Consider the following 16,631-nt stretch of genomic DNA (forward strand, 5'->3'; position numbering starts at 1 on the left):
TTTATGGAAAAAATGCTATGAGGGATTCAAAGGTTAGAAGATAGGTCAGACTTTTCAATGAAGGACGTGATCAAATGCACATTGCTGATGAACAGGTTCACACAATTGAATAGAAGAGTAAGCACAACCATAAGTTTACACTTAGTGCCCTTGCTATGGAAGTTCTGCAAATCGCACGACCACTAATTCATGGAATTGTTGGTTACTCGAGGCCATTAAGAAATTGCGCCACGCAATACAGAACAAGCGCTGAGGATTACTGTCAAAAGGTGTTGTTTTTTTCCATGATAATGCCCAACCTCACACAGCGAATGTTAACTAACAACACTGACAGGAATTTCACTGGGACGCATTTGATCATCCTCCGTACAGCCCAGACCACGCTCCTAGTGACTTTCATCTCTTCTTACACCGAAAATCTGTCCTTGGTGGTCAACACTTCAATGATGATGATGATGAGCTGAAAGAACATGTTACCACATGGGTGAATACATAGGTGGCAACCTTCTATGAAGAATGCATACAAAAACTTGTGCCACGCTATGACAAGTGCCTACAAAATTTCAGAAGCTATGTAGAAAAGTAGTTTAACAGTTTTAGATTTTTGTACAAAAATATTTTTTCTGTATCTGTACACGCTTGTTTTATACAACCAAATGGAACTTACTTTGTGGACATACCTCGTATGTAGCATTCACTTACTTCAAACTCATAGGAACAACCATCAGCCAGAACACTGATATCAGGCAGTCATCTTAGATAAAAGCTTCATGATTTGCTATGAATATACTTACATTTTACTAGATAATATGAAGAACACTCTGATATTGTGTAGGGGCTATCCTCGGCAGTCAGAAACGCTTGATGTTTCTGAAGGTTAATTTAGAGAAACTGACTGAATCCCTTGAGAAGCACTGGAAGACTGTCTTGGGTGATTAGCTGTTTTTCTTATGCAGGCTGCAGGGGTCTGATAATACTTAAATACAATAGTTGTGCAGGCCACAGACAAATTATTATTTCATCCTTATGCTCTGCAAACTGGTTCTGAATTTTCCAGTCATGCTAACAGGAGTATTATCATCTTGGAAAATATAATCTATTACAGAGATATATGACTGAATCACTGAATAACACTGTCACCTAAAAATAGTTTTATAGAACATACCTGTTACTGTTTGTTTCAATGAGACTATAGAAACCACTGAAAAGCATTATGCAATTCAAACTGTAGAGCTGTAGCCTCCAGCCATTCATTTAGTAAAACCATTTACAGTGAAGGACTTCTGCAACAAGATCAAGTGGGACACAAGACACAAGCATTAACTGCAATGTCTGCTGAGTAGTCCACATGAGATAAACAGTAAATGTAAACAATACGACACATTGTAGGAACAGTAGACAGAAAAGGAGGGGTGGAGCTGGGGGTAGCAGTACCTGCTACTGTATGATGAACTGCAGGTTGGGGTAGCTGTACCTGCTGCTGCATGATGAACTGCAGTGGAAGCTGACTGCTGTATTGTGCTGACTGGAAACCCTATGAAACAACTATTAGTCTGGAACTCAGTCACAGCAGGCTGAAATAGTACTGCAAGTGACAAGTGTCCATTGTGATCACAAACATGCAGCGGCTACAGAGCTCTGTACCACTGTGGCAGATGCCCATCCTGACAACTGTCTGAAGGTGTGTGCTGAGACCAGTGTACCAAAGGTGTACTGTGCATCGACCCTATGTTTTTTAGCTCATTAAGTCAACTGTATTAAGTGCAAGGGGCAACTATGGCCACATGTTGAGAATTTCAAGTTTTAAAAGTGTAAACCACACCCTTGAATGTCCACTTGAATTTGATGGAATGGAGCTTGGAGCTGCTGTAACATTCAAAATTCTGTTATAAGAGAAACATTCAGTAAGCAGTTGCAATGTCAGTTGTGACCCATTGCATCTCACTATGACTTGAGGTAGACCTTCCAGATAAAAAAAAGGGGAAAATAAATTAATGCATCAATTGCATCATTTGTATGATCTTGGCATGTGGATGCCATTGGATTTGTGCACCACCCCATTACTTTGAGGAAACTCAAATCGAGTTCCCATGGGATTTTCAGAGGCAGCTTGAGCATGGCTTGGGCACTGTACAGGCTTATTTCATCAATATCAGAACACAGAAAAAAAATATCATAATTGAATGTTTTATCCATACTAATATTATGAATATAAAGGAAACTCTGTCAAGTTTTCATGATTAAGCCACTTATCAGCTTTTGATTAAATTCGGTGTGGAGATAGCTTGATCCGTGAGGAAGAACATAGGCAGCTTTAATAAGTGTGTAGTACAAGACACTTATTGATCTAAAGAATATTAAACAAATCAGGGAAAAATATTTATTCTTTGATTTTTCTTGTGACCGGAATATTAGATCATGTACTTAATAAATACTCACTCACAATCTAAGAATAGGCTTGAACGGTTTTATTAATCCAAAATAACAGAAGGGAAAGAATCTGTTGCTGTAAGCGACTTGTCAATATACAGCTTTATATTAATAGCAAGATAAGAACAGCATAAACATAAAGTAAATGAGTTAGAACTCCAAGGAGTAAGTAACAAACATTAACACAGTGCTCCAAGCAGCGGACACACACTTGACAGTTGATGCCATTCATTTGTCACTGCACAGTCATCCAACTTGCACCACAACTTCATCTCTGGAAGGCACAATCGTAGCTAATGTGGGTGATCACAGCAGTTGATGTGTGCAGCGGTCGCTACAGGAGCCTCCTTGGTGAAAGCAGAGAGTGGAGTTCTCTGAAGCAGACCAGGAATTGGACATATAATGGAGTGGGTGGCGTACATAGGTTCTGTGTCAGTTTGTTGTGGTGGCAGGACTGGAAGTCAGGGTGTCACATCTGCGTGATGTTGCAACTCTTGACTGCAAGGTGGATGATATACCCCTGAAAATGTAAGCTGGCTTCACTCTGCTAAGAGACACAGTGGCCTGTTTTCCATTCACTATATGACTGTATGTGTGCATGTGCATATGTGTGTGTGTGCGCGTGTGTGTGTGTGGGTGTGTATGTGTTTCAGTGGTGGCTTGATGCAGTCTGTATGTAACATGATGTATGAACAGCTTCGAGGTTATTCTCAACAAAAGTCATTGGACAACCATGTCTGGAGACCTTTGTAGGTTTGTTGTGGTTTTCATGTTTCCATAAATTGAGAAGGAACTCTGGTTGATCACCATTTCTAACAGTAGGCTGCCAGTAACTAACTCCCATGGCAGGTGCAGTGTCTTACCATAAACAAACTCTGCTGTCAAGGACTCTATATCTGGTTTGTGTGTGGCTTGTAAGACCAACAGGACTGTGAGCAGTACAGATGTCCAAGATGTCCTATGGCACTTGAACTCAGTTTTCAGTGTCCAATGCCAGAGTTCCACCATGCTGTTGCTAGCCAAATGACAACTGGTCATCTTGTGATGAACATAGCTACAGATCTTTGCCAACTGTGCGTACAAGTCAGACTTGAACTGTCAGCCTCTGTCAAAAATGATATGGAGCGGAGAGCTGAAACTCACAAGATCAGTGTGAAAGTGTTAGCTAGAGCTTCTGTGGAGATGTTGTCTGTTGTTACTGCCTCAGGACATTGTGTGCATCTATTGGTCATTGTGAATATATAAAGTCAGCCGTCCAATGGAGAAAGTAGTCTGACCATGTCAAGATGAACACGAGCAAAGTGTGAAAAAGCATCTGGGAACTCTCAGATCGGGTAATGAATGTGGAAAATGGTTGTGCAAAATGATTGTGCAAAGTTGGCAACACTGGCAAGTTCTCATCCATTCGTGGCTGTCTCTTTCTATCCATGGCCACATGAACTGCTGAGATTCTAGCGTGAATGATGATCAGACTCCAAGATGACAAAGATTATGTGAGGTCTCGACCACCAGGCTGCGAAATGCAATGGGGAAGAAAGTGTGTGATTTGCTGTGTCACACCTCACAATAAAATTTCATGTTCTCACCAGATAGTTGTAACTTAAATTCCTCTGTGTCATGCAATATGGCATGTAGCTTGGGATCATCTTGCTGCACCTTTGCAAGTGTCATCATGTCCACAGGCTGTGAGACACTGGCCTCTCAGGAGAGACAGTCCACATTTATATTGGTGATGCCATTCCAATTGGCTCAACTACTGCAGGGAGCAAGTGTTGCAGTTTTTCATGAGAGAATATGTTAAGGGCCTGTAGTCAGTGTGTGTATATGATTAAAAGTTCCCAATTGTATGTGCTCCATCTTTCCTGAGAAAGTGATAGCTTGTGTGAAAAATAAGCCAGCCACTGCAGCATATAGTCCACCTATTGTTGGAGGGCTGCACCAATGGCTTACTTACTGGAGTCTGCAACTAATGCCAGCATGGAGTGTTAAGCTTTTGGTGCTCTGTGGTTTCTATATGGTAGACTGTATTGTTGTGGCCAAATGTAGTAAGCGTTGCTTCACGTAGTGGAGATTGGCAAAACACAGGCGTGCCGGCGACCGAGGTGTTGTGAAGTAGGCAGTCACAGATAGCCTTGCTGACAGCAGCAGTCTACCAACAGACTGATGCAAGGATGCACACAGACCGAGCACCAAGCGAAGCCTGGAGAGTGCTGAGTAAGGGGAAGTGAGGCCAGCATGCTAAGTTACGCTGCAATATACTGCAGGAGTAATAACAAAAGGCTACCACCGAGTGTAATAAACGTCCTCCTGCCTGATATAAATAGTGGAGCACAGGCAGCAACAGACAGAAGCCATTAGGAACCAGTTCAGATCTGAGGACAGACGTGGTCCATGTCCGAATGTTCAATCTTCGTAGGTGATGATTCCGGAAGTCTGCTCCAGCTCGCAGGAGTCATCCGTTCGCCGCCAGAGATCAACTTCAGCTCTGGAGGTCGGCTTGAGTTCGGTTGGCACCATGGCTGACTAACTACAGCAAGAACTTCCAACAGGACTGGCCGCAGTGCGGTCTTGGTCACAGACGCCGCGGGGGACTGATGCCCAGACTTCACGGCGACCCGGCCCCACAGCACGTGGTCCGTCCATGACGGGACCTTGCGGATATCGCGACTGACGGCTTCCCAACCGCCGGTGCAGCAGGCATTGGCAGCTGACCTCACGGCAACGCGGCTCCGTGGGCATGCCTGTACTGGGGTGCTTGGCGGCGACAAGTTCAGCAGAGCACTGGTGGCCTGAGGCTCCCGAGTGCGATCAGCGGCACGCGTTGCATGCATTGTGGGAGAATCTACACAGCAGCAGCCAGGCGGAGGGATCCGCAGGGCTGGGCAGTGACGACGAGAGAGAAATTGGAAAGAAATTTCAATAAATAATTGTAAAACTCCACGCCGTCTCAGTCTTTGGTACAGCCACTGTGTCTGCTGCTAACAAGTGGTGCAGAAGGCGTAACAGTATTGTGCAAAATTCGCTGTGGCACAGCTGGAGGTCTTCTTAAGGTTAGGAACTCGGGCAGCAGTGAGTGGTACTTTTCATCTGCAACTTGTATGACCTTGATGTCATACATACTGTCTCACAATGGTCCCCAGTGGCCATAAGTCTGGTAATATTGTCCACTAGGTGGGCATTTGCTATGTCTGGTAGGAGCTGGTAGTGAGCTAGGAAACCAGCACCTATAATTGCTTTGGCCTCATCTGCAACAGTAAAATCCAATGTGAAATGACTGAGCCCCAAATTCAACTCTTCATGCTGCATGCCATATGTCGCAATTCCTGAATTTGCAGCAGACAAGCTAAGCACAGTGGACAGGTGCAACAGTGCAGTGATGCTCTGGGCAGGATACTAATGCTGGAAACTGTGTCTATTAAACAATTCCAGCCTGATACCCTGTCAGTAATGAATAGGCACTGGGACATAGTTGGGCAGTTGGTGGTGTCTACAATCAACCATTGTTTGCATTTGGGTAGATGCAGGGGCTAGTGCACTTTTTAGACTGCTCTCTGAATCTTCTGTGGTATCAGCAACTTGGCAGGTAAGCGTTGGATACTGACTGAGTCGAGGAACAGCACCTATATCACTTATAGCTGCTTCCTCTATAGCAACTAGGATCCCGTTGTGACATCAGCATGTCAGTCTGTGTGCTCAGTGGATCAACTTCGGCAGACAGAACACTGTAATCTGCAAGTGAGACAGTAAGGGCCATGGATGTGCTACTACCTTACACTGTCGCAGCACTAACCTGTTGATTTGGAGCAATAACTTCTAGGATGTGCTTAACCAGTTCTGAAACAGCATTGAGAGACATCTCTGTCTGTGATGCAACAATAGCTTTTAGCTGTGGTGGCAGACGGCTGCCCCATAGTGTGTGCAGGAGATTGTCAGTCACTGTTCAGATGTTCACTCTGCTGTAGAGGTGACACAGGTGCTGAGATGGTATTCTGCTGCCTATGTCTTCCTGAGTCAGTACTTGTTTGGTACAGTCTTCCCATGATGCTGCAACTCTATGAGTAAGCTCAGTCTTTAATCTTCTGTAGGCATTCTCTACAGTGTGGTCGTGAGTATATCCTGAACTTCGGAAGTGTAGCGCTGATCAAGATGACTCACTACTGATGCAAATTTAGGCACATCTGCTGTTATTATGGCCTATCAAAAGGTGGCCCCATCCTGGGAGACTCAGAAAACCGGATTATGTGGCCAGAACAGTGGGAGGCATATGGCCAGTCATGATACTGCTGAAGGTTCCATTCTGTAATCAATATTATTGTGGACCAGTCTTCTCTGTGCTGATTATGTCAGGATCTCCACTGATGGGAATATTAGATCATTTAGTGCTACCTATACTTAATAAGTGCTCATTCACATAATGAGAATGGACTTGAACAGTTTCATTAATGCAAAATAACAGAAAGGAAAGAAGGGTTTGCTATAGACGACTTGTTGGTGTACAGCAAGAAAAGAACAGAATAACAATAAAGTAAATATTAACACACACAACACTTCAAGTGGCAGACACAAACTTGGCAGTTGACAACACTCATTTGTCACTGCACAGTCACTCAACTCACACCATGACTGCATTTCTGGAAAGTGTGAATGGTGCTAATGTGCACAACCATAGCAGATGATGTGTGTAGCAGTCACTACAGATCTTTCACACATTTGTGAAAATGCATTTATTTATTGATATGTGCTGTGTGATAAGTTCAAAGTAATGATTACAAAGCTTATACACTCTTAGATGTGTTTAAACCATACCTCCATACTGTTTTATGCATAATGTACTTCTTGTGTAATGTATAGCTACTGCAATAGCACGATGCGTAGATACACACTTCTGCCCATTCTCCTCTGTACGCACTGCTCAGCAGCAATACTGCGCATGCCAACTCATCATCCATTGGGGCAGGTTGAGAGGGGTGGGGGATGGGGGTGCGCAACATGCACTGTGCTTAATAATAACAATAATAAAGTTGATTGATAATGCAGTTTAAGTTTCAGTGCTTCTCATGTCCTTTGTTAATGTATCGTTTACTCTACATTCTTGACTTCCTGATGGGATCTACAGAACACAATCAATAAATAAGTGACTCTGCTCCAATTATATGGCATAAAAACTATCTGCAAGGAGTTCTTGGCAGCAGAAAAGATCTACTGACTTGTGCAGAATGGTTGTGCTATTCACATTATGAAGAAACACCTCACCCTGCAGAGCGTGTATTGTCCATTTTGCATTTTACCGTAAACCTAGGTGGTGTAAACCATTCATGAATCTGAACTTTTTGAAACAATTAATTTGTTAATTAACATTACCAGTCTTTCTGATCTAGTGAAAGATTTGTCAATTTGACAAAATGTGGCCTGAACAAGGACACATACAGGCCTTCTGCTTCAAAATCCCAGGGGATTCAGCAGCTGACTGTGCATTTGATTACAAGTCTGGTACAGTAGTTGGAAAAGATAATACAAACACCTTGGCATAAACTTTGGGAGTGTTCTGAGTAAGTAGTATATTTGCTATAATTTGTGGTGGTGTGTTGTTCCTGCAATATCTTTGGGAGTGTTCTGAATAAGTAGTATATTTGCTATCATTTGTGGTGGTGTGTTGACGTACATGATGTCAAACTTTCAGTGATGACAAATTTTCAGTCCTCTCTAATCTGGCACCTACCAGATAAACATGATAATGGAAGAAAATCTATAAACCTGTTCGATTGTTGCCTTTAATACATTACCACTTAAGCAACTCGTGTATTAACATGCATCCAGGGAGCATAGTGTGAATGAAAATGTAACTGAAATAGCAGGAAGGAAATGAGAGTTGCTATTTACAAGTATCTTATTAACCAGGAGAGTGCTAAGAATAATTGAAAAAGCTCCAAGAAGCTCATAACCTCAAATATCAACCTGTGGAAATGTGACATGATCCAGTGAGTCATTTTCTAACTGTTTCTTACTCAAACTGTATTTGCATATGGAGAACATCATGGGAAACATACACCTCAAGATCGTCATCTTCCAACAGTGAAAAACTGTGGAGCCTTTCTCTGGGTAATCATGCCCTAGTTTTCTGTTGATCCAGTAGCAGCACTGAAAGGAAAAAGTAGGTGGAAAGTCTATGAAACCAGTTTAGGTGTCCATGCCCATTCAGTTGAGCATGAATTGTTCACAGTAGGTGGGTTACATCTCCCAATATGAGAATGCTTTTATTTATGTGTTTCTAAATGTCAAAGACTTGATGTATTTGATGATGAAATAACACAACTTTCCTTGTTACTCAAGCATAAGATCTGAATATTATCATGGTACTGTAATCTGTTTCATAAAAACTATTATTGCGCTGTTACCTTCCTTAAGACACTCCCAAGGACTTATAACAGTTTTCACAAATAATGGTAGTGTATGAAATTCCATCTAATAATATAAACTTCCATCTACTAAGTGTCAGGATTAGTGTATCAAGTCCTATCAGGTTTAAGACTGCCATGGCTGGGAAAGATGGTGTTGCACTGTGTTGTTTATTGTTCATAATTAACTTATCTAACCCCTCTGTCCAATAGCTTTCTCATATTCTGCAGTCAAAAATACCCACCTGGGTAGCAGAGCATCTTAATGCTCTGCTTATGGGATGGGAAGATGTGCTGGACTCTGACAGAATATGCCTGGCTGATTAATGAGAGTTGGTGTTCTAGCCAGCCTGGAAATGGTTTAGGCAGTTTCCCACATCCCACTAGGTGAATACTGGTTTGGTGTCCAAGTCCCACCTCAGTTACATGATTCACAAACATTTAGAAAATTTTCATATGAGTAACATTATAGGCAGACAGTTGAGGTAGAAAAATTCTATCCCGGGGGTAATGGGGTGGTAACAGAAAGGGTATTAGGCCACCTCTTAAACTAACTGTACCATAACTGTTAATGCTGTGGTGTGGAACAAAGCCACAAGGACAAGATCATAACAGTTCAAAACAATTAATTGATTGTGTTGTTTGAGGGTTTCCTGGCTTAATAACTGTTTAGATGTAGCAAGAGCAGGCATTGCATGCAGGGGGCATGACTGTTAAAATTAAGTTTTTGAAAACAGCCAAAAGTTGCATGTAGTATTTTTTTTATTTACTGGTTTTGCTCTTCAAATGAAAGATTAATCTTTGGCACTGTCAATGTCATCATTTTACCGCTGTACTTTAAATGCAACTTTAAGTACAATAGCACAGCTAGTTTAATCTTTAGACCAATCAGCCAACTTTACATACAATCTTTAGTGCTGTCAGCCAACTTTCAACTGTATGTTCTGATGATGTTCTTGTTCATTTGGAGAACAAAACTGGTAAATAAAAAATAAGTAAGGGTGACTTGTGGTTGTTTCCAAAAACTTACTGTTTGGTTGGCACTAATCATAATGTCAGATGATGGCTGAGTAACTGCACAGTATATCTGCAAAGCAGCTGCTTGTTATTTCTAGTTGTGACTCAAGGTAATTGTTAGGGCTAATCAATTTGTATGGTACCCCATCAGAAGAGCATGAGTTCCCAGAGGATGCAGGGACTGCAACTGAAGTGGTCTTAAGGCCTTATGCTGTGCTTCATGGGAAACCAGTGTATATGCCCAGCAAGTTGCAGGCTCCTGGCCCTGCTGCCCTGTCTTCGAGCCCTCTTAATCATTGTTGTCTTTTCAGCAATGACTGCTGTGTGACAGATAATGTTTGGGCCCCATCAACACATTGCTGATGTGTCTCTGTCAGTTAAGTGATTTTCTATGTATTACAGCTGCTTCTTTAATTATCGAGGGCCAGCATTTCGAGGCAACAAATGATAATGGTTTGGTGTTTCCCTACTTCATGCTGTGACACTTATCTTGACATTAGCCAGCAGATTTTTTCTGATTGATCTAATCTTTTGTGATGCCTGTGTTCATCACATCTACTTAGTTTCCTACACTGACAAGGGATCATGTTTCTCTTGGCCTCCTTATACTTAGATTAACTTTCACAGAACTTGCACCAGATGCTCGGAGACACATTTGACAGTGTTTCTGTAATGTCTGCCAATACGACACAACCTACTGCCTGCATAATGCAGGAAGATCACCCTAGTCAACTTCTGCATGTCTTCTGGCTGCTTATGAAGCACGAGAATTGAAATGCATAGCAGATCTGTTACTATAGCACATTATTTTTACTTTATTTCTCTTTTTTCCTTTCTTATTTTGATGTTCTGATTTTTAAATATTCCTCTTTCTTCAGTTAGGTTGACAAGTGTCAATTTTATATGCAGTTTTATATATACCTTCAGAGCTTCTTTACATTATTCAGTTTATGGCATGGAGCATCTATGTAAAGATTTAAATTTCTTTCTCGGTAGGGAGTAGACATTGATTTTCCTATCTTTGCTTGACAGCAATGCTGTCTTATAACATCATTATTATGTTGTTTCTCCTTGAGTATCTAAAACATGTATTCTTAGCAAATAAAATATCTGAGTATTTGTTTTCTTCTGTATTCTCCTTTCTAGCTCCCCTGCTTTTGCTACACACATCTTCATAGTTCCCGTATTTGATGGGTATAGTTCAGTTTCCACTTTTAATGGACACCTTTTCATCATTTGCTTAGCAAAAGAAAAGTAGCTACTCTTAGCAACCTTGGTTGGAAGTACACTGCATGTGACAGGTGTGGTGTCCTGCTTCAGTCCTTAGTCTCACATATAGTTTTAGCCTACCACAGTCAGCTGACAATGCATATACTCTGGCAAGAATAAGAGAATTTCATCTGTTACAGCCTGAAATTTCTCATATCTTTTACTCAGTTCTCCTTGTGAACCAGGTGTTAATTTGAAGCTCAGTAAAGTTGTGACATGAGCTTTGCCAGCTCATTTTTAGTTGGTAGTGCAGTGCCCCACGTGGTGACGGGAGTCACAGTTTGAGTCCCTGTTCAGCATGCAATTAGATTTAAGTGGTCGAAAATGATAAGTGCTGCAGATTCATTTACTCCACCTTGCATTTAAAGTTGTGAACCTGTGATGAAATCAGCTCTCCAATATATGCACTAAAATCTCTGTCATTGAAATCTGTTCATTTCTCATATTGTACCAAATAAATTAAATTAATAAAAATTAGTTTACTCATTGCATTATGTAAGCAGACTTCTATTCCATGTTCCCACAGTGGCTGAAAACCCCTTTAAGAATCACAGTGAAATTTTGAACACAAATTACCATGTATAACAGACAGCAGTACTTCCTTAAGTTAGAGAAACCCCTTTGTATGCTGGATAAGCAGTTAGATGTTGTACATTACAGAGGCATGATGGATCACCTTCACTTGTTATGGATGGGAATATACATCAAAGCAAGTGAAAAAAGACAATGCAAACTTAATATTAATGAAGTGCAGAAGTGTCCCAAAGTTTCTCCCCCCTCTCCCCCCTCTCTCTCTCTCTCTTACACACACACACACACACACACACACACACACACACACACACACACACAGACACACACACACAATAACAATGGATACATAATACAAGAGATATCGAGTGAAAACAGAAATAAACAGTTGTGAAAAATTAAATTTTGAATTGAATATATACCACAGTAAATTGAACACATTATTAGCAGCATTTTTATTTCTGAAAAAAAAGAAAACTCCTTAACTTCTACTAAGATAGAGCAGCACATTTATTGCCATAAAATCATCCCTCAATCTTACAAATGTGTTATGAGTCAGAATGGGAGATTATCTGGGTAAGGATAAATGTCAAAGGTATGGCTAAAATGGTAACTCAATGTTTTTATCATCAACCCACATCATGCATCAGAATGATGGAATGCTAAAGGGAAAGCTTGGAACAGATCGTGCCTTAGTGATAGGAGTAATTACAATCTGCCTGAGAGGTGCAGGACCAAAAATTCATGAACGATTGTACTAACTTTGTTTTCTAAAATTTATTTTGAAATAGGAATCCAACCACAAGGCTAGTTTAGCATCATTTTGTTTGAATGAATTGTTACAGAAATGTCAAAACATTTAAGATGCCCCATGCAACCAGGAAATGATTAGAAACAAGCATTAGCAGCAAACATTCAGATTTGGGGAGGAGAATTTCTGGCACAAATTTATACTTACTGCAGGATTTACGTTACATTCGTTCATGCTGGAAGATAGTGTGAGACGGGTAGGTCCCACATCACTTCAATAATAATACATGACAGATCCTGATGAGACTAAATGCTTTCTGTCAAATAGCTGAATGAAATTAAAACAGACATAAGTACAGCTACATGTTGAGTGTTCAGTGAAATCAATGCCTGCTGAGATGTAACCAAAAAAAGTGTTCCACTGCATTGTAGTGGTAAAATTGAGCAAATTGGAATACATTTTGTAATAATTATTTACTTGCCATCATTCCTTTGCCTTAAAACAAATAAAAGACAATATTGATGGAGTGCCTTGAACTTTCTTCAGGGGAATTTCTCTTCACATATGTACTGACTATAGCTTTATTATTATATTTATTTTTATTTATTTAGATCACTAAAATTTGCATGGACGTAAGACGTGTTAAATTATTACAAATTATGCAAAAGTAACACATAAAAAATTCTCAAAAGTAACTCATAAAAACGCTCTTGCAAGAGGAGATATAAGACAAAATACACGTTAATAGGTATAGACAAAATTACACTTAAAAAAGTTAAAATGAAAGTAGATCTCAATAGCTACATAAAAGGCATAGTAATGTTAATAATGATTTCAACTATCGTAATGCATAAGAGTATATCAGATTTAATTAAAAGAAAAAAATTGATTAGAGTTAACATAATTGAAATATTCTTCAACCGAATAAAAGGAATTATCTATGAGATAGTGTTTGAGCTGTTGTTTAAATTTGGGAAGCTTGTGGACATGTGATTTCAGTGATGTTAGAAGAGTATTGAACACCTTGCAGCTCATGTAATGAACTCCTTTTGGTACAATACTAAGGTTTTTTAATTCATAGTTGAGGTCCATCTTCCTCCTGGTGTCATGGGTATGGTGTGAATCATTGGTTTTGTATAGGTGCTCATTTTTACGAATGAAACATAACAGGGAGTAGATATATTGACTTCCAATTGTTAGTATCCCTAATTTTCTAAAGTGGTTTCTATGAGAATGTCTAGGCTGGACTCCGTTCATTATTGTAATAAGTCTCTTTTTGGGCAATGAATAGTTTTTTGGAAAGTGGCTGGTTACCCAGGAAAGCAGAGTGTGCGCTGATCTGAAACTTCCTGGAAGATTAAAACTGTGTGCCAGACCGAGACTCGAACTTGGGGCCTTTGCCAGGAAGTTTCATATCAGCGCACACTCCGCTGCAGAGTGAAAATCTCATTCTCAACACATCCCCCAGGCTGTGGCCAAGCCATGTCTCCACAATATCCTTTCTTTCAGGAGTGCTAGTTCTGCAAGGTTCGCAGGAGAGCTTCTGTTAAGTTTGGAAGGTAGGAGACGAGGTACTGGCAGAAGTAAAGCTGTGAGGACGGGGCGTGAGTCGTGCTTGGGTAGCTCAGTTGGTAGAGCACTTGTCCGCGAAAGGCAAAGGTCCCCGAGTTTGAGTCTCAGTCCGGTACACAGTTTTAATCTGCCAGGAAGTTTCAGTTTTTGTGGTGTCTCGATCACAGACAGTGGAAATTATACAAATGTTGTTGACCTTTTTTTTTTTTTTTTTTTTTTTTATTGTAAAATATGTTCAGATCATTTTAGATTCCTGTCAATGTGTACACCCAGGAACTTGGATGACTCAACTTGTACCAACTCACTACCATTACATTTAATACTGAATTGATCCTCCACTTTTTTACTTACTTATAAATGAACGAAATGGGTCTTGTTAAAATTTGGTGATAACCGATTATTATCAAACCAATTAAGTACTTCATTACAGACAATACTGGCCAAATCCTCAAGATTGTGCTTGGGAGTTTTGTTGATGAGGATGGAGATGTCATCAGCGAAAAGAGTAAAATGAGTTTTGAAGATAGTACATAAGGGAATGTAACTGATGAAGACGAGGAAGAGAATGGGACCAAGTACAGAGCCCGGAGGAACACCACAGTGAATAGAGTACCAGCTAGATGACACAGAGTGCCCCTCAGAGTTGTTAAATATGACCTGCTTTCTTCCAGTTAGGATTTAATCCATGAGCCATCTGATCAACTTATATCTTGATATTCAGCCTTTGCTAAGAGGATTTCATAGTTAACACTATCAGAGGCCTTAGAAAGGTCACAGAGGAGGAGAGAGGAAAACAAATTTGAAAGTGGCAGGAGCTGTCACCATTGCAAAGGGGTCACCAAAGTGTATGAAGTTGAATTGAACTATTAAAAAAACAGTGATTCTTCAAAGTGCAAGGATGTGGCAGATGCATCAAAAAGCACAAATCCCCATGCCTCATTGGCTAAATGGAGCAAGTGTGCAAGTGTGCAGAACATTTTGACCATTTATGAACTCATTTGCAACTGGCAGTTGTGGCACTGTGTGAGAAATTGATGCAAATGTGTTCAGTAATCACTTGCAACTTATCTGTAAAGTGCCAGCTCATTTGGTTCTGAAATTTATAAGAAGAGTAGAAAGCTGCTTAGACTGTAATTTCTCAAAAGTTTTTTATGAAAAAATAGAGGAAAGTGATGCAGTTTGGGTGAAAATAATTGATTAGTGAGCATCGGGTTTCTACTGTGGTCATGGCCCTGATGTGCTGGCATTCTGTTAGTTAATTTCCTCCAGGAACATCAGACCATTAATTCTGCCAACTACATTGATCTCCACCAAGTTGTCTAAGATTGCTTTCCTGTTACAAAGTGTAGCATACTGGTAAGAATGTGTTGCTTCTCGATAATGCATAACTTTTCACCAAAGAAATGACCCAACAAACATTGACCAATATGCATTGAGCTGCCCTTTAACACCCAGCGTACAGCCAGGACCTGTTGTCACATGACATCCATATATTGTGGATAGGTAAAAATTGTACTCACCAAGTGGCAGCAGTAGAACGCACACATAAAAGATATTAAAGTTGCTAGCTTGTGGAGTCAATGACTTTTTCTTCTGGCAGAGGGAATGGGATGAGAAGGAAAGAAGGAAGAAGGGAAGTCTTTCCTTCTCATCCCTTCCGGTAAGTCTCCCCTGACCTGGAGTTCAGTGCAACTTTTCTGAAATGTATCCCTTTTTGTAAACCTCACCAGTCCTTTTCCTTTACCCCTCTTCCTCCCCCTTCAACCCTTTAAGAAAGAGCCACTGGCTCCAAAAGCTAGCAAACTGTAATATATTCTATATGTGTGTTCTCCTGCTGCTGCCTAGTGATTAGATTTTTTATCTATCCAGTTACTTATATTTTCAAAAATTGATTATTTGTGTTGATACATCCATATATTTTGGTTGCTCAAGGAATCACCTTTACTAACATCAAGAATGTGCAATAGTGCGTGCTTAAATTTTGTTTTAAAATACTTAGGACACCAGAAAAAAATTACACACTTTGTTCCAGCCTAAGACCATTGACAAGAAGAGTTGTGTGTTGTAAGAACAGAGTAAATGATCCAAGTTTCCTGAAGACACAGGTTGGCTGTGCTACAGATAGCAGATGCATCACAGTGTGAAGTACATGTGACAGTAAGATTTTTGTAGAGATAACTTCTGAATTCCACAAGTCACCATGAAATTCTCATGCTACACGGACTACATGAAGTGTCAAGTGAAGCAATAGTGAAATGTTGGGAACACTTTTACCAGGGCCCCACAGACATGGGTGATGCTGATGAACAAGTCCAGATCTTGCGTAAAAGTATTTCCACCTTTTCACAAACTGAAACAACATCAGGGAGGAAAATATATTTTCCTACCGTGAGGACATTCACACAGGAGTTTGCATATAGCCCCAATATCAAGGAACTTTATCTGTTGTTGAGGAATTGAACAACTGGCAGAAAGTTCTGACAACTGTTTACAGACACTTGGAGACTGTGTAGAAAAATAGTGTCGTAATCTGCGTCACTATGAAGTATCAATAATATGAGAAGGAAAGTTGCTACACACACAGACAGACAGACACACACACACACACACACACACACACACACACACACACACACACACACACACACACGCAAATGCAACTTACA

The 16,631-nt window shown here is 40.4% G+C and overlaps 1 protein-coding gene across 1 annotated transcript in view; it reads left to right on the top strand.

Moving 5' to 3' along the window:
* Nucleotides 1-16,631, top strand: part of LOC126483761 (peptidylglycine alpha-hydroxylating monooxygenase) — a 222,054-nt gene that overhangs the window by 195,765 nt on the left and 9,658 nt on the right. The window lies entirely within an intron of this gene.

Source organism: Schistocerca serialis, chromosome 6, assembly GCF_023864345.2.
Source record: "Schistocerca serialis cubense isolate TAMUIC-IGC-003099 chromosome 6, iqSchSeri2.2, whole genome shotgun sequence".
Lineage (NCBI taxonomy): Eukaryota > Metazoa > Arthropoda > Insecta > Orthoptera > Acrididae > Schistocerca > Schistocerca serialis.